Source organism: Haemaphysalis longicornis, unplaced genomic scaffold, assembly GCF_048455015.1.
Source record: "Haemaphysalis longicornis isolate Haplotype H1 unplaced genomic scaffold, Haemaphysalis longicornis Haplotype H1 scaffold_4, whole genome shotgun sequence".
NCBI classification, from domain to species: Eukaryota; Metazoa; Arthropoda; class Arachnida; order Ixodida; family Ixodidae; genus Haemaphysalis; species Haemaphysalis longicornis.
The window spans coordinates 90,841,864-90,861,265 of NW_027526361.1; the positions used below are offsets into that span (position 1 = coordinate 90,841,864).

Here is a 19,402-nt window from a genome sequence, read left to right on the forward strand (position 1 = left end):
AGCACTGTCCAACTCGGACCATGACGACTGCAGCTTAGGCTGGTGAAGAGGGCCCAAGAAGCCGGACGGTCTAAATGGGTCCTGGAATAAGGACGCTTCCCCAAGGCGAACTGCTTCATCGGGACGTTTATTCCTCCTCCTCCTTTACGCTGCCGGTTAATATTTTAAAGCAATCCGTGTACACTACAATAAAAAATGAAGGAAGCTCACACTAAGGCGTAAGACTTGAATGTAGCGAAGCTGTACGCAACCTTCACTGCCTTCATTTGCTTCTTCTTTGCTACCGCAACTACCTTTACTCCATCATTGTTGCTATAAGTGTGAGCTTCTATCATTTTTTTTGAAGTGATAATCATTGAACATTACCTTGGAGGGGCGTACGCTATGACGTGTCTTTCTCGTTCCGAGCAAGTGTCGCCACGATTACGGCGAATGCTGCAGTCTCTCTCGTTCTGAGCAAATGTTGCCACGATTACGGTGAGCGCTAGAGTTTTTGCTTTGGCCAATCTTGGCCAATTTCCCTAAGTGGGCATTCTTGGCTTGACAAACGTGCGCAGGGTACGCTGGGCGGTCATCGCGAGGCACGCACACATGAGCGCTAGGCATTTTGTTGGTTTTGTTAAATTCCGGGCGGTCGCCGTGAAGCCCGAGCTCACGTGCGCGCGCTCGGAAAATTTCTTGGTATGTTTAAGTGTCCACAAGAAAAATTACGATTTGCTAAACAGCTTCGCTGTTAAAACGCACCTAAAATGCGGGCAGCCCAGTTTTGAAGGCCAGCGTCGCAGAATCGTTGCTGAACGCACCAGTCGACTGTTAGGTTGTGGCAACTCACTGTAGATCTCACATTTTTTACACGAGTACAAGGGGCACTGTGCTACTGTCGAACCTCGTTATAACGAAGTAGTACAGGGACAGTAACTTAGTTCGTTATATCCGATATTCGCTGTAACAGTAGAGCTAAAAATCGGTTCAAACCAATCGGTAATCTGGCTCCCGCAAAAATCCGTGATACAAAAACGCATTATTTTAATATGAAATTTTGAATCTACTATAAACCAGGCAAACCGTATCTTTCACCTTGTGGCATTTCAAGCTCAATGAACCAGAACATGAAACGGGGAATAACAATATAACAAAGTTTTTTATTTGACAAATCAGGCCTTCGTTCCTATTTTTTGGAGGAAGGATGTGATTTATGTCTGGTTGCTATTCACAGTACTGACCAGAATGAAGTTTTCAGCAGTGTCCACGAACAGAGCTAGAGGCCTTTTCTACTTCTGCAGTTTCGGACGCCGGGAGTTTTTCCAAGTGGCTTCTCAGCCAACTGGTCAAATATTTCTCCGTAATATGCAATAGTGCAAGCGGCTCTCATGGTTTGACTTTCGTTATAAAAGAATAAGTGTCATTGAAATGAGGCGTGGCAAACCAATGCTAGTATTTAGTTCGCTATAGCCGATAATTCACTATATCAATGTTCGTTATAACGAAGTTGAACTATAACATGTTGGAAATTTACCTTCACCGGGCTCTACACGCACTCACGATGGCGAGCGCGCACAGTTAATTATAAAAAGAAAGAAAATTCTGTATGCAATTCCGAATCGAAGACGATGCAAAAGTGCTTCCACATTTTGCGGTAGTGTAATATGCAATGGAAACTGTAGAACTATGTGTCGTAACTAATAATGTGCAGTAACTCCCGGAGTTAAGGCTACTAGTTGATGCGCGGTAAAATCGGGAAAGACACGTGCTGCACCTTTAGCAAAGAAGAAATGCTGAGCTGTGGCTCCTGTCGCCTCACAAAGTGGGTGCGTGCTTTGCTTTGACGATTCCCTGCATCACATTTGGCTGATGAAACGCATTCCACTTACAAAGCCCAATACATAATCTTGAATCTGGGCCCCTAGAGTTCAGAAATAGCCTTCAACAAGCCATCACCACGTGCTTGTTGGGCACATACACGTGCTCACGCACAATATCACAATATTCTGCGGAGTTTCTGAGCTTTTTGTAGGTGCCGAAACACACACGTCATGCTTTGGCTCAGCAAGCGGGCTCTGTACTAATTTCGACAGCTTTCGAAACACACTCGCCTCCGGGGGGAGTGCCAAAGCAAACAGTTCGCGTTCGTAAAGGCACGCGCGGTGTCCGATTTCCATATTTATGAGCGGAACCTGAGACTCTGCCCTGCGCAACTCGTGATGTGGACACCACGTGCACCTTACCTTGAACGACAGCCCGTGTACCCCTTCAGCAGAGGGCTTTACCGCTACCCACGCGTCACTTTTACGGCTCTCCATAGGCTGCGCAACGCACATCCTACGAGTGACGTGCCACGTTTCTGAAAAGCGAATTTTGGCTCACTTTCGTTTTTTTGTTTCTTTTTTTTTTTTGTTACTCCTGCCAAAAATAATAAAGCGATACACCGAAAGCGAAAACATTTGCGTAATCGGTGCTGGTGCGAAAGTTTCGGCAGCTTCTTGCACTCTACGCCTCTGCTTCGGGGCAAGTCGTTGCAAACAGGATGCTGACGACGATATGGTCATAAACGGGCCAAGTTGCCCTTGCGGAATGTCCCATCTACAGTGACTCCTCAGTGCCAGTGGCCGTGCTGGTCCGGTTGGGAGGTAGGTAAGCAGTTCGGACCGTTGGCAAAGAAGTACGCACCACTCATAACAGGCTGATTTGTCAGTTCGCGTCATTCTTTTGTGTAACAGATGAATCAGGAAAGCAGTGTTAATGATGGCCTGCAGACCTCAGAACTCTCATGTACACTCCCTCTCTAGAGCTGAAAATTATAAATAGCTTACTCCGATCGCCGTGTCTGATATACCTCTTTCTGCCTAAAAACTTGTTTTATTAGGCTAACACCCACCTCATGCGGGTTTAAGCTCATTAGCTCATTCGCAGTCTACAACGGCGTTGCGATCAAACTTACATTTCAAGTACACACCTCACGTGGAAGCAACTTCTTTACCTGCCAGCGACACCTTTCCCAAATTCGGCAACGTTTGCCCCGTCACTTATGACACACTCAGCTTCTTCGAAGATATGACCCGGGGCATTGAAAGCCGTGCTTCTCGAAAAGTTTATTTTCTCGTGAGTAGGTGAACTCATCGATACGAGCGCAGAAAACCACGCTTCTTTTCCAAGTGGTGGCTTCTATCTCCCTTGGTATTAATATTAAAAAAAAACACAGAAATTATTTAAGAACATGTATTTCCGGCAAAAATGTCGTATTCGCTGTCGCTATTGCTCGAAGTAGGCCCAGTCATGTGCACTTTATTTCCGCTGGCTGCTAGACGAACTATTAAACGTTTTTACACGGTGTTGGACTTTCGTTAGAATCTGAGGGTGACAACACGGGTTCCTTAGCGGGAAGCGGTGAAGTGTTTGTACCGCGAGAGATGCATGTAAATAGCTGTGTTGGATTCTGCTGTGAATGCTGCCCGCGCCGTGGACGCATTGCGGTTAAGCGAACTTTACGGCGAAAGCTAAATTAAGGAAAAGCCAGCAATGCCCGTTGATGCAAACGATCTAGCCATGCATGTCCCTGACTCTAACTCCGTAACCAACATAAACCTTCCTGTTACGTTTCATATGATGTACAGTTGCGTAAGAGCATAGAGGGAAGACGAACGTGGAGAGTGCAACGTCTTAAACGGCAGAGGTAAGAAGTCCACCGTTACTCACGTTGTTTCCGGAGGTCACGTTGCTTTGTGTAACTCAACTGGAAGTTACCTTACCGGACGCGACGCTGTAATTATCCGTTACGTCAGAGTGGTTAAGCTGTATTAGAGGCAGAAACGAGCAGAGTAGTTGTGCAAACGATGTTTTTTCCTGCTATTAACCAAATTGACACAGTACATGAGAATTGTATGAGCATGTAATAAAAGGGTTCTTGGGGAACTAAGCCGCTACGGAAGCCGAAACAAGGACGCAAGCTTTAAAACGGTGCGTTGAATACAAATCGCTAGTAACAACTGTTTTTTTTTTTTTTTTTGCACGAAAAGACATCCGTGAATTTGGGAAAGACGAAGGGTGAGAGTGATACGAAACAATGTTGCTTCGCTCATACCGTTCGATTCCTTCGTACTGCCTAAAATTGTTTCGAAATAAAGTAATCTACACAAGAGGAAGGGCATTTGGATAACAAAACAGTGCCGAAAAATGTTGGGCTTCGATTTCGGGCAATACAAATTAGAGCATTAATTTGGCCAATTTTATTTCTCACCATCGATACTGTCACCTCGGGAGTCCGTTCCGGGTGTCCTCGCCAGTTATACATGATGTGCCGAGAGAGCTCAGCAACATGAGTGCAGTGCAGTGCAGTGTGATCTGGTATGTTGTGTGTAATACTATCAATGCCATACGGCAAGGGCTACACTGCCAACTGCTGCCTCAAAAACTGAAAGCGGCGTGCAGCAAAAAACGGAAGTAAACAGATACTCCATTTGTTTTCCCTGAAGAAAGCATGGTACGACACCGACGCCATGCTTAGCCGTTCACTTTTTCTTTTCTTTTTTTTCACCAACACTTTCTGAAGTTTTGGCAGCAACCAAATTTTCTATATCTAGTTTAAAACTCAAAATGAGTGGGTTTTGAATATTTGCATCCTATTTTCGGATATAAACACACAACGTGCGCCCGCACGCATGACGTACACACTCGCACATGCATACGCACCAAATGATTACGCGAGACTTGGGCCTAGAATTAAAAACAAAATCACAGAATTTCCCGCCCTTAAAGTATTTAACAATCACTGAGCGAGAGGACGGCAATGTCGCACTGTTTCCCTTTTGAGTACTTCACTACTTGACTCACTCACGAGTTAACGAGTGACTGACTAAACACTCAGGCGAAATATTAAGTGTTTAGTGAGTTACTCCTCTAGATTGAAGAAAGTTGTTCAAGAGCATGCAAAAATACGGCGATTATCAAAGTTACTCCGAGTCAGTATGGCGCTCGAATAAAACACCGAAAAATATGGCGGCGAGGGAGAGTGCGGGCACCCGATCCCAACAATGGTTACGCACGCATAATTCAGCGTGGTTAAAGTGAACTAATATATAAAAGACGTAAACGTAAGGCCGAGTCCTGTGTGCCTCCTTAAGTCTTTGTTTCTGTCGCGCTGTATTGTTAAGATGGATCACCAACTAGTCCAATACCACACTTTGCGAGTAAATAAGAGTGAATTAGAATACATGTATAGTCTGTTAAAAGCGTGGTGATATCCATTGGGAGAGCAGTTAAGTGGTAAGTGATGCGCTCCGTCAGCCGATACCCTTATTTGGTGTGCTTATTTTAAAACCAGAACAAGTTCTGTGCAATATTTAAATTTTTATAGAAACATATCTGCGCTCGTTGTTTCTTGCAGCAGTACACAAGGGTGTCACTGAAAATTTTCGCCGAGATTCACTTGGTTCAAAAAGCTACTTTATTTTAAGAAATTCGCCAATCAAAACGCAAAATCAACTTGTGATGGTTCCGCACAGATACCAGCGACGTGGGCACATATGTCAGATTCACCTATAACAGCTGCACCAAACCTTCTGAGATATCGACGCAAACACACATTACGATTTCATCGCAAATTGCCCTTTATGCAAAATTTTCGTTCTGAAGACTAGCATTCACCGTACTCGTTATTTGTTTTCAAACTTCACATTTTTACTGAAAATGAAAGGATAAACGATGCTCTTTCATGTCTTTATTTTTTTCTGGGAATCTTATATTCGCTTCCATAGGCTCTAATTACGACGCGACACTTGCCTAGAGCTTTTCCCGAGTGCAACCACGACTTATGGTGAAAGCAACGGGTGCAATATGACTCAGATTTCCTGTGTTATCATGATAAGTCGATGGCCAAAGGTACGAGTAGTAAAAGTGCAATGGTCTGAAAAGCTAACGCATCACCTCTTCCTTTCTGTCTCCCTCCCCCTCCGTTAATCCCATCCACTAAACGATCTTATAGTGATAACCCCAGTTCGCAAGGAAATGCCCGAAGGCACACCGGTTTGGTTATTTACGAAGCTTCTCCGGGCGAAAAGGAAACTTGGGAACCAATCCAGGCTCTAAAGATGGTTGGGTAGCCAAGTCGTGGGTATCACCTGTAATGTTGGCCCAATGCACTATGCCGACTGATTCACCAAAGACAAGTAAGCGCAGCCTACCACAACTTAAATCGTATTGCCGTTTCTGTTCCCCCTGGCCCTCGTATTGACGTTTTTAGAGTCCTCCCTGTGCGTTGCATTCCCAAGGTACATCAAACACAAATAAAATACCATACTAGACATGTCCTCTCTTATAAATGAAAATGTACCCTGACTGTGTCTTGTATACTGCCCTATCGCAAAGTGAAATATGATTGTAGAGCGTATTATAGAAATGTATTTTAAGTTACATACTTTATATGTATTTTATACGAGACGGGTATTCAAGTCACTCCTATGTCGCAAGCGGATGTCGCCGGAGCTGCTTATACAATAGCTAAGTGCTTTCCATTGTTAACGAGTGCCTTATCACCTCCCTGTGGGTGTGAGACGTTTACTACCCACGAACACAACAGAGCCCAGCATTCGAGCCATATACAGCCACGCTGTAAAGTGCTATGGGTCATCTAAGCAGTTCTTGCGAAAATGCGGGAGCGTTGCTTGTCCCTGAGTATGTCGCCGAGCGTAGTGTTATGGCGAAATGTTATGTATGAGTTTAAGGTCGCATCCTGCTGCCCCCAGCTCCTCTTTGCCGTCCTGCCTTGCTCGATGCACCGTTGTGTTCATCGCTTGTCTGTTGTCGGGCCATTGGCTGTACACGTCGCATGCTGCACCTTGCCGTGCTTTCTCCATAGACGATCGCTCTGCCTTTCGCGTTGTCGGGTGCTCAGTGGGTAAACGTAGTGTCGCTGCAAGAGGTCGTTTCGAACGTTCTGCTGCGTTCCGACAGCCTCGTTCTTTGTCGGCAGTGAGCTGGTGCGCACGGACACGCCTGTCTGTCTCGCTCGATTATGTGGACGCGAACGTTACTACGCGCCTCAGAACTGCTTGCGCCATCTAGTGAATATCCCGCAAGGCAGCGCTCAGCGGAGCCACATGGCATGTCGCCGCTAATGGAAATTGACGTCCTGTTCGCCTGTCATGGGTTTTCTCGGCGGCGGGGATTTTGCACAATGAGTCGAGTAATGCTCCACGTAACAAATAACTGTCGTGGCTATTTTGTTTTATTCACGCGATATATTCACTCGCATATCTCGCGGCCGGCTTCCGCACGACGTGCAAGTGCGGCGCTAACCATACCAAGGTCTCCGTGCCGGCTCAGACTCGCTGAGTTGCCTGATCCCGGCAGAGCATGTCTCAAGCACGGCGGCGGCGGCCGCTGCACCCGACGGAAACTGCCAGCCATTGCGACACGCGTCCACACACGTGCCGCACGCTCCGAAGGCTAACAACCCGAAGCCGCTGCGAAGTGCCCCGTTGACACAGAATCGCCCCCCTGTCGATGCGCCACGTATTGTGGTTTCACCGTTACTTCGACCTTCGTTTCGTTCTCTTTTATGCAGCGATACTGGGCAACCGCTGGTCCACTTCTCGGCGGCAGCCGTCAATGTCGAAGCACTCGCTCCTCCCCTTTGCGTAACCCTGTCCGTCATAGACAAACCACGCGAAGCGAAGGAGAGAAATGCGTTCAGAATGGAGTCAGTCAAGCCCCCGGCGCGTGCGTGCCTCGTCTCGGTGCATTGTCTCATGTTCGCTCCTTTGCGCGCGTACGCTCACAAAAAGCAAACCGCGCACACGTTGTCCGTCGCTCTGCGCGATTGGGAAAATGCATTTTCTGGCGTCTCAACCGTCGATCATGTAATAAACGGAGGGCGGGGGGCGAGGGTGCGGCGTCTTAGGCGTCCGCTAGAAGTGCGGCGCGCCGGTCTGGCGATTGTTTACGGGCGCAACCATCAGCCTAACTCCCACGGCTGCTGCGGCGGCTAGCTATTGCAATACTGGGAAAGCAAAGCTAACGACCCCATACAAGGGCTTACGGAATTGTGGGAACTCACGGTCAATGCTGCCTTTTCAATAGAGGCATAGCCGAGCGAACTCTCTCAGGCGCTTACGGCGATTTCTGGTAGACCTGCAGACGTACTGCTCTCAAAACGCGACGACTTTTTTACGAAGGTCAGACGCTAACAGAACAATGTGGGATCGCCCTATATGAGAAGACTATAATTGCTAACATGCCCTGTTTGAAAATCATACGGCTTGGACACCTGGGGTAGTAAATAATGAGGGATCTGAAGTTAAGCACCGTCCGCCTATATCGAGGCCTTTCACCTCTATTTGACTTAGAGCACGTGACCAAAGTGGTGATCAGGCTTTCTACGCCGTATAAGGTACCAGTAGACTCTTGGTATGGACAGGCCCGCCGCATGAAGTTGACTCTGGCAACGTCTATAGTGCTCTTCAGTGAAGGTAAGTTAAATGTACTTCTTGAGAAATTTGGCTGCATAAGAAGGGCCAGCCCATTTACCCGTTTAAATTACTACACTCCGGAGATGCCGTATGTAGCAACTGTTGTAAAAATATAAAGTGCTCGGTGTAACGTCTTTGGCTCCCACAGACATTAGAACGCATTATTGGTAGAAACTTAGTTTCAGCTAAGCAAAGAAGTTTAAATTTGGTGTTCAGTCACCTCATTGCCTCATTTAGTCGTTCTTAGAAAGAGGGGCAGAAAAATGACTGAAGGCTTCCTCTCGTAAAATCCAAATGTGCGCCGAAGAACAGGTCTGGCAAAGCCTAAAAGTAATCGTGCACAACCAAACAGAAAAAACAGCTCATCAGGATAAGTAACTTCCCGGTTAGTAAGACCCATGAATGCAGCTTTCTGGATCAAAATATCAACAGACACAGCATGAAGTTTAGCAAACCTGAACTCGCTCTACTAAGGTGAATAATGCGAGTGGCAGAGCTTGAGCGGGGGGAGCGCTGTCTGGTTATTCCTGGTTATCTTGTCTTTCATAATTAGTTTTAGCCACCAATTCGGGTATCATTGGATGCACGTTGAGCTTGTCGACGTCAACGCTTTTCTAAGGCTACACACGAGCGGGGCCCGAGCATCGATATAAGTCGAAGTACTCAACCCACCTTTCTCTAAAACTAATGCGAGACGGTAAAGGAGGTAGAGATGATGCGCTCCACAAACACGGGGAGATAATGGAACGTAAGCCAGAACCAGGCTATATACACGCAAATCTCCTCTCCATATTGTCGTATTATGTGCATTATCGGCAGCTATCACGTCCTCCATTGGCACATACAGCAGGCGTCGTGCCTGGCGACGATCATTGATCTAGCCGCTTTAGGTAGTTCCAAAGTAGTGAGAACACCGCTCACCAAAGGAGCACCCAAGATCGCGCCTGCTGTTTCGTCAACATTATTCACCGTCTCGTTCCGACGGAGTCGCAGGCCTAGGTGCACCTTCTAGGCCACGCCGCCGTGGATCACGCTAGCAGACAACGCACTCGGAACGCATCCGCCTGCAGCGCCGGACACTGACCGCCCCTGGGAGTAGCCGAGCAACGCTTTTTCTAGCCACGTGGCATTCTTCCTATCTATGACCTTGATTGAGAGGCTTCACATTCCGACAGAACAATGTTGTATAGCAACGCTTTTTATATATAGTTCCCGCGCTTCATTTTCTCTATTACCTTCATGGTCAGGCTTCACAGACGACAGACGTGGTTTTACGAGGGGGCACCTAGCGCTCATGCACTAAAAATTATGGGATCATCGATGGCTATTCGTTCTAGTTGAGCGAGTAAGCCTCATTTGTGTCAGCGTTCCCAAATTGATCTTGCTTGTTATCTTCACTGTGTGTGCATAAAGTTGTTATCTTTCTGAACCTGTCCCTATTGCTGCTCGCGGAGACAGTGCAAATACATCCACTTAAGCGCCTTCGCGCCGAACCATGCACGAGCGCAAGAGCCCTCTGCCACGCTCCCTTACAGCGCAGGCGCGGGGCGTAATGACATCAGGCATCCTTTTAGGGGCGAAGCTCCTTAAGTCATGGGTCTGTCCATCCCTTGTGTCTCGTGGTACGTGACCGCCGCATGCTTTCGGAGATGTCGCAAAGTGGGCCGCGTTGCACGCGCAAGAAGCGGCTGCAACCGGCAGAGCAAACTCGGCACCGGGAGCGCGAGCTTGTCTGTGTTCGCCAACGGAGGCGCGAGCGCACGTGCACTGCGAGGGGGAGATCACGCAAGAGATCACGCCACGAACGCAGGCAGTCGTTCTCGGAGATCGAACGAGACGCAAGGACCTTTGCTCGTTTCCTCTCGTCTCGTTCGGGCACAAGTTCGCCCTAAATAAAAGTTCTTTCTTTACCGTTGTGTCCCATCCTACGTGACAAATTGTGGTGGAGGTGCGGGGTAATCCTCGATGGCGCGGGGTCTTTCACCAGGTCTGGGCCTGGGAGCATTGACTCCGAAAATAGAAGTTGATTTGTACAATGTACGCACACAGTCTTACGTCTTTCTTAATGATGTAATGGGCGAACTTTCACGGGAGAGTTACGGTTACCGATGATCTTCCCCTCTCGAGCTTCGCCCCACTTATCATCATTCATTCCGTGGATATGGCGTGATTTTTTTTTTCCTGTACTATCGTTTATTCTCCGGCTTTAGTTCGCTGTAGAAAAGTAACGACATTTTGTTCCAGGCACTTCCGGCGCGATTTAAAACGTTAAAGAGAAAGACAACTCATGTTTGTCGAGATATATGTTTTCTCTATCCCAAAGGAAATGGCATCACTTAAAACAATTTTACTCGAAACAGCCTTGCTGATAGCGCCCTAGAACTTTTGAAATTGAAATTTTTCGACCTACCAGCCATACGTGGTCCGCTACTGGAATGCTGGCAACCACGACAGTGAGTCATGCGCTACAGAATTTTAACTGTCCCCTATTCTCGACTGCACAAATTCCCGGGGAATCGGGCAATTTGCCGGAAGTCTTTTCTGATTGGCTTTCAATTTTGGTCACGTGCTTCCTGTTGACAAAGCGGTTGTGTGTGCTGTCGTCATTTTGACGTTTCATGACGTTTACGGGCACCATTTCTAAAGTTTGCCTTATTTCTCTTTACTGAAAGCGCATAATTCTTGGCCGGCAATGAAAAACTGGACTAAATGCACCGTACATGACAACGTAAGCCTGTCTTTGCTATTCAACAACAATACTGCTTGCAATACTCACCATATCTGTGATTGGCTGAGACGGCGTGACGTAATTCAAACAATTGGCGGGAACGATTACGTCACGAATTGTCGACTTCAGCCTGAGTAAAAGTGACGTAATGTTACGTAACAGTTTGAAAATGGCGGCCGCTTTTGCCTCGAAATAGGGCAAAAAATTTCCCCGACCTTCGGCACCGCGAAATGGCCGCGAATTTGCAGAAGGCGCAGTTTCGCATGACGCGCGGTTTAAAGCATGTTTTCTACCAAAACAAAAAGTAGTTTCGACTGTTTCCAAGTCAGCAATCACGGAGCATACAAGTAATGAGAAGTATTTTGCTTTTATGTGTGGCAATAAAATAAAAATTATTTGCTTTACGCAACCACAACTTAAGAGGGAAGTACAAGCCTCTCCATAACAAAGAGAACAAAATGCATGGTATTAGTACAAACTCCTCCTAGTAGGCTGCTGGGTCACATGATCGAACTCAAGAGAAAAATAACAAAGAAAAGTGACTCTTTTGTTCATTACAGCGTTGTTTTAAGTTGAGCTTGACGAATGAGTGAATCGGCGACATCGGTACGCTCCGCGGTTTTCAGGCGTAGCGCTTTGCTGCTCTTATGTGTCATACAAGCGATGGTCGCGGCCGTCTTTTTATGTGATCAAGCCATAAACTTGTAACCTAGCAGCAGACAATAGCGTGGTGGCGGTCGCGGCCGGGAAGGGGATAATGCTACAAAACTTGCATTGAAGCAGAGAGCTCAACAATGTTATTAAAAGCGATTGAAAGAAATAAATAGATACGATAAAAACGATTGTGTGATGTTCTTTAGCTCAGCATCCCCCTTTCGCTCAAAGAATTAAAAATAGAGCACAGGACGAGGACAGAGAAACACAGTAGACTGGACGAGCGCTCACTACCAACGAGTTTATTTTGAAACCCTTCTCTGCATATAAACTGTGCGCGCCTGCGCACAGAACACCTGAAGAGCAAGCCACATGCGCGCTACCGATTACGGCATAAAAGGCGGAACTCGCTCTCCCGTAAACACACCGACGTGTCCCTATTTCTGATATAGTGGGCCTCCAAAAGTTCGCGTGCCACCGTGACTCTGCTGCGGCCCAGCACCCTCAACTCATGAAACAAAGGCACGCATTTACATTCTGCGCAAGGCGCAGGAAGATTCGCACCGCTATCACTTGTGAGTGATAGCTCATGTTCACGGGCACGGTCGTTGACACACCGGCCGGTTTGTCCTATACAGTACTTGCCGCAGTACAGTGGCAACTCGTAAACAACAGACATTGCACAATCCACATAGCGCCTGGTGTGCTTCTTACCACAAGCCACCCCTTTTCTTGCATCGCCAGGGATGCGCGCACACAACTTCCACAGTTTTCGCGGCGCTGAAAAAACGACAGGAACATTGTGCCTGCTCGCCACCTTCTAAAGGTTATGTGTCACCTTGTGGATATATGGTATCATCTCGGGCCTCTAGGTGCTCTTTTGCCTATCTTTTTCCCTCAACCTGCCTTTTAGTTTCTGCAGCAGGGATTCCGCAGTCGCCACCAGAGTGGTATTGGATGCCCTGACGACCGCAACCTCTGAATCTGTTGGTGAAAACTGGTGGGGGCCGCATGGTCGCAAGACTTTTGGAGGGCGGATTCTAGACAGAGCGTAGCAATTGCTCGTTTTACCATGTTTGTGTGGACCGAATTGAACGGGAGCAGTGGTTTGCGGGAGCGTGGGTTCTACGCCCAGCATACATGAGTTTGCAGCACAGAAAGTTTAAGATCTAGAAACTGCAAGTGCCCGTCGGCAGGCAGCAAGTGTGTGAAAGCCAAGCCTGGTCCAGTCTCATTAAAAGTGTCCAACACGTCTTTAAAACCATCACTAAAGTCATTAAAACCATAACTAAAATCGATAAAATCCAGCTTCTTAAAAACAACTAAAAAATCATCGCCATATCGAAACATCTTAGGCACTTTGCTTCCATTAAAAGAACTCTGCAGACGTCTGTCTACAGCCGACAAAAAATATTGCAGAATACCGGCGCGACACATGGCCCAATGCAGATACCTCGTTTCTGAACATATAATTTGCTGTCAAAGGACACTACCGTGGCACCTAAATAAAACTCCAAGAGGGACATGAAGTCGTCAACGCATATTCCAGCACTATTTTGAAGCGGTATGTCTCCATTCTCTTCAATGCACTTTCTAACAGCAACAAACAATTCCTTGTGTGGAATGGAGTAAAAAAGGCCTTCCACATCCACCGAAAATAAATATAGCCTATAGAAACATTGTCACGTGAACTGTGTTTCTTTGTCCTCGTCCTTTGCGATCTTTTTAAATTTTTGAAGCCATGAACCAACTCGCCCAACAAAGCATTCTATTAAGTCCCCTTTCGCTCACTTTTGGATCAACGTTACTGGATCGCCTTGTGGTGTTGACGACAATTTTGACCTGCAGCAATGTGTTTCCTTTACCAACCTCAGCTACCGTCTGAATTTTTATAATACGTGCCAAGGGTTTTTATATCTTTTATGCACAATATTTGATACCTTATTTGTGATATTTATGAGTGAAGCGTCAAATTACACTGCAAGTCGTCATAGCTGTAGGTGCATTACGTCACTGATTGCTTACGTCGTGCTTGCGCAAAAAAACATGGCGAATTCCCTGGGAATTTGTGCAGTCGATAATAGGGCCCCAGGTACTTCAATCCTTATCCCCGGCTAAAACCACAATAATGTGCAGTCTTTCCTATTCCTTCATGCGGTTTTTGAATCACGCATTGCAACCAACGGAGATGTTTGGACACGTACGGTAGGGTCAGGTTTTGACACTGCATTGCGCAACCTTTCAGACTTCAGAAATTTTAGTGCAAGATTAAAATGATTTTCGCCTGTTTATATGGAAATTCCTGGCGGTTACCCCGCCATATAACACGCTGGTTTTCATATAAGCTGGAGGACATGCACTCTACGAAAACGTGTTACGCCACGCCCCACCTCTAAACCGACCTAAAAGATACCATACCCCTTCTACTTAAGAAAATAATGAGCAGAATAATGGTCACAGAACACTTTACAATAAAAGAAAATACCCAGCCATCTGCTAACATGAAACCTGGGGAGCGGCGAAGCATGTAGTGTATAAGTGTATTCTTGGCGCCTTAGCGTTTTTTCTAACGGAAATGAAACCGTTGGAGGGTAGAGGTATACAGCTTTGCTGTAAAAGTATCTTGTCTTTGAAGCACGAAGCTGATTGTAGTAGCGCCAAGACCGCGCAACATGCATCCAGTACACCCTGCAGGCAGAAGAGAGGCAAGAGCACGTGCAATCGGAAGGGTCATTGACAACAGGGCCCGCATGGTCTATACTGATGTGGCTGACTACGCCAGAAGGGGATCGATGACTGCTGTTGTGACAACCACAACGTCGCATATTACCAGCATTGCCCTACCCTGCACGACCACTGACCAAGCAGAAGAGGCTGCCATTGCCCTGGCCATCTCTCAGACGACCGCAGATACAGTTGTCACAGACTCCCAACAGGCATGCCGAAATTACCTGCATGGAAGAATATCCAAATGTGCCTTAAATATTCTTCTTCAACGTCCGTTTCACCGACGAGTCAAAATACTCTGGACTCCAGCCCATTCGATCCTCCAGGGCAACAACACCGCCCATAATACTGCTCGAGAGCTATCCCGCCGGGCACCACGAGGGATAGAGGCTGCGAGCCCATTGCTCACTTACCACGAGATCAGTCAGCATTACAGGCTCGAGCGCAGGCTTTACCCCCCGGCCCACGAATCCTTAACGAAAGCCCAGGAAAGAATACTTAGGCTGCTTCAAACGAATACGTTTCCCCACTTGACGAAATTGCGCCTAATGTACCCGACGCAGTACTCCGCTCTGTGTCAGTTTTGTGGCGAACCTGGCACGCTCTACCATATGGTGTGGGGTTGTCAGAAAAATCCCAAGTTGGGCAGAATTCCTCGTCCGTTTTATGAGCAGTGGGAGAGCGTGTTGTTTAGTTCCAGTCCGGAAGACCAGCTTCGGTTGGTTGAAAGGGCTGTCGCAGCTGGCACCACAAATGGGGTCCTGAAATGAGGACACCACTCCACATTTTTTTTGCTAATAAAGAAGTTTACTCTCTCTCTCTCTCTCTCTCTCTCTCTCTCTCTCTCTCTCTCTCTCTCTCTCTCTCTCTCTCTCTCTCTCTCTCTCTCTCTCTCTCTCTCTCTCTCTCTCTAGCGCGAAGCGTAAACGAGTGTCCTGGTGTGTTTGGTTTATTTTTAGTGCGCGTTACGTTCTAGCGTGAGGCGTAAACGAGTTTTCCTGTGCTTTAGTACCGTGACTACATGAGACGAATGACGATTACGACGGCGACGACGCCGACGACGACAAGCGACGCAACAGCTAAACCCTAAGGGGCTTCGCCCTAATAAATCCGGGCTGGGAAGGAAACACTGGCATTGCTAGGGTTCGAACCCTGGGCGTTCAATCCAGAAGCCACCACATCACTTCTAGGCTATTAAGGCAGAGCAGTGGAGCCCTCTTTAGCAGTTGCATAAAAGCGTGGAAGTATTTCAAGCATAGCAGAAGGTGGCGCTGGGCTTGCACCCACAAGGAAGCGGACTTGCACCCACGGACTTGTGCCGGGATTGCACCCACAAGAGAACGGAACCTTGCGGTGTAGTATTCAGTCATGGGCGTGGCTCGTCTTCCTTTTCTCATGCCTTTGCTGATCGCGGGGGCCGTGGACATACATACAGGTTACTGCGACGATAATTGGAACACTTTAAAAAACTTTTCCTGAGCGAACCGCCGCTCTGTTCGCGCTCAAACTTCACGCGAAGGTCGAATTTTGTGGTCTATTTTGTTTGACACCGGGAACAACGATGGTACTTGCCTGTTTATTCTGAAAATAATAAAAAACGATTTTCGCCTAAGGGAAAATGGCGGCCGATTTGGACGTGCGAGCCAGCGCAAGTTGATCTTTGAACGACCGCGCCACCTGGGGTATGCAGAGCGAAACGGGTGGTGGCGATCCACACTCCTCCTGCGGCGGGATCAGAAAATGTGAAAGCAAGTTTTCTGATCGTCTGCTACCTCATTTGACTTCTTCCATGGTAGGAAGGAGAAATGGGATAACATACGATCAGCAAATGCAAAAGCAGGTGAGGAAACAAATCCAACGTTTATTGGCAACGATGGACCATGGTAATATTTCATTATGATGGGTATCAACTGTTATGCAAGTAATTGGGAACATCGTAAACGAGGGACAAAATAGATGTTCTGATCGTCTTCCACACCATTGGGCTCCTTCCTACCGTGAATCCCAACGTGCGTTTCGCTCTGCATACCCCAGGTGGCGCAGGCGTTTCAAGATCAACTTGCGCTGGCTCACACGTACAAATCGGCCGCCATTTTCCCATAGGCGAAAATCGTTTTTATTTATTTCAGAATAAACAAAAAAAGAAAGTTAACCTCGTAGGAAAGAGTCTGGATCCACGGGGTGGATAAAAAAATTAAAGCCGTTCCACTCAAAGTGAAAGCTGTCGGAAGTGCAGAGCAGTGATTCACCATAATGGGCTGTGGTGCCGTTATCCGCTCACTGCTACCAACAATCACGCTCTTAGCCTCCCTGTCTCACGCTTCTCTTGATGAATGGAACGGAGGTTTGTCCAATGCAATTCGAATTTCCCGCCTTCGCAGTCCTCCTGCACCCCCTGCCTGGAACAGCGCGAGCGGGAGTTTGTTCTTTTTGTGTTTGCTTTCATCCCACACGCGCCGGCGCCTTACTGCGCAATTTGGAACGCGTCATTTTTGGCGGCCACTTTTTTCGCTTACTATCGTAAAAACCAACCCAACGAGCGTTCCTAACTAAATGGACTCGGGGGCTGCCCGTTACATACGCAGATTTTGCCTCAGATGTACCTTCAGTTTTCTCTGCCCTAAACAACGGGAAGATGTACGACAAGCTCCAGCGGTTCAGGAGTTTAGAATGGTTATGACCATGTAAACCACTTGTTTTTCGAAGCCTCTGTTTGGGTCAGTTACGCCGTGACGTCCTGGGACTCTACCTGGATCCGTTATCTCGCCGCACAGCCTGATTCCGGCAGTCGCTAGACACTGTTACGGCGAATGAGCTACGATGACAAGAAGAGCCCCTAAAGTGCTCTGCATTTAAAATGGGATGGATGACCAGACAGCTAACGCGGCCCACAGCCAGTCGAGAGTCATCATCCCGATCCCATTCACTCGGCCGGATGCCGTGTCGCTTGCGTATTCTCTGGCGAAGAAGTTCTAGCTTTTATGCGGACAGGCAACACACAAAACTACTATCCACTAGAGGAAATATATCCTGCCTGCACCTTCCGGATGCCATATGGTCTAAGCAAGCCGGTGAAGCCATATCAAACTTCGCTTATGCCTCAACATCGCTTCCACCAACGACTACCGGCACAATAAGCGCGGAGTGACTTCCCCTCTTGTGAGACTTCGTGAGTACCATCAGTTAAGCATTGTGTGCTTGTTCTCGCTTCACTGCGCCACGACTGTCCACGAAGATGGTATTGCGTCTGCGTGCTGACGCACGCCTTGCATGATGCCCTCGGACCATGGCACTCACTAACGCTGCGTCGTGTGCTACAGGGATCTTGTCTTTCCTCCGCGAATGCGGCTGGGGCGAAATTGTCTAAACTCTTTGCCCTAATCTAACTACCATGTGTGCGTTAATTTGGTGTTCCTGCGTCTTTTAGTGACTCTATGCGCTTGTTGTGCGCTTTTGCGCATTTTTGTGCTTGTGTTTGTGTCCTCGAGAGAGAGAGATGAGAGATGAAACTTTATTAGGCAGCTCAAGTCCGAGCCGCGGAGTTATCAGTCCACGGAGGAAGGGGGTGTTCCACGGTCCTCCGACGGTGGTGGGCTTGGCGGAGGTGCACAAAGAGTTTCAATGTGGGCACCCAAGAGGGACCACAGGGCTGCCCGTAGGTTTTCAGGGGGAGCTTCCCAGCTAGACCACGAGTACGGAATATCAGGGGGGAAGGGGTTGGTCGAAAGAAATGTGGAAGACGAGGTCGCCCGTACACAGCGCCAATATGTATGTTCATTGTCCGGATAGCCACCGCATACCTGACAGTGCGGACGGCCTGGTGACTTTTGTATGTAGTGGAGGAACAGATCACAGGGGAGGGACAATGTCTGCGCCTGTCTAATATATGTAGCGTGTCTCCGTGACATAAATTTAGATGGGGAGGGAAGTACCATTCTTGCTTTGCGGAGGTTGCCGAGATGTTCGCGGCGCCTTTTATGGTGCATTGCTCTATCCTCTTTTGGATTGTATTCCTCAGGCCACGGCTGAGGGCTGCCCGGGAAATGAGCGTCGCGGGCCAGAGCGTGAGCTCGTTCATTACCCTCTATGCCTTGGTGGCCAGGGATCCATTCGAGGAAAACGTGTAGGTGGGGATGCGCGTGCATATATGTTGTCAGGCTAGTGTGGACAGGGGATGGAATGTCATTCGAGGCGAAGCTTCGAAGTGCTCCCTGACTGTCCGTGCGGACTGTAATGTGGGCGGTCCGATGCTGGTGAAGTGTAATGGCTTCTGCGATGGCTTGAGTCTCTGCAGCTGTGGGCGAGGGGACGTTGACGTGATACCGTACGTGAGCTGTGCAGGGGCCAACCGATGCCGTAGTCGTTGTATGGTCCACAAAACGGGCGTCCGTGTAGTAGGTGTCATGGATTGGTTCGGGCAGATGTTGAGCGCGCGATGCTCTACGTTCTTGATCTGTGGCTTGACTCATGTGTTTTGGTATGGGTAGCACAGTGATTCTTGGTATGCTTTCCCAGGGTGGCGGCGAGGGAGTGATGGGTGGGAGGTGGTCGGTGGGATACCCGAGGGCGCGAAGAATCTCCCGCCCTTGCATTGAAGTTGTTAGTCGGTGGTGCTGAGCTTCATGATAAACTGAGGCTTTTTCTTCAAGCGTGTTGTGGAGGGCAGCGTCATTAATTAATGCTGTGGGAGCGTAGAGAGGCACTCCCATTTCTATGCGGATGCATTTTCTGATGGCTGTTTCGATTTTGTTGGCTTGTGTCTTGGTAAGGCGCTGAAAAGGGTATGCATACATGACGCGTGAGAACACGAGGGCTTCCACTACTTTGCGTA

The 19,402-nt window shown here is 47.9% G+C and overlaps 1 protein-coding gene across 4 annotated transcripts in view; it reads left to right on the forward strand.

Moving 5' to 3' along the window:
- Positions 1 to 19,402, forward strand: part of LOC144179054 (acetylcholinesterase-1-like) — a 65,401-nt gene that overhangs the window by 27,089 nt on the left and 18,910 nt on the right. The window contains exons 1-2 of one of the 4 annotated variants that reach the window (XM_077707236.1): positions 2,474 to 2,627; positions 8,340 to 8,462. The exons of 1 other annotated variant lie outside the window; for it this stretch is intronic. The gene's annotated coding sequence lies outside the window, so the exon portion shown is untranslated. Of the gene's footprint in view, positions 1 to 2,471; positions 2,632 to 8,339; positions 8,463 to 19,402 lie in introns of those variants that run through there. 2 more of the 4 variants (XM_077707234.1, XM_077707237.1) reach the window with 2 other exon arrangements.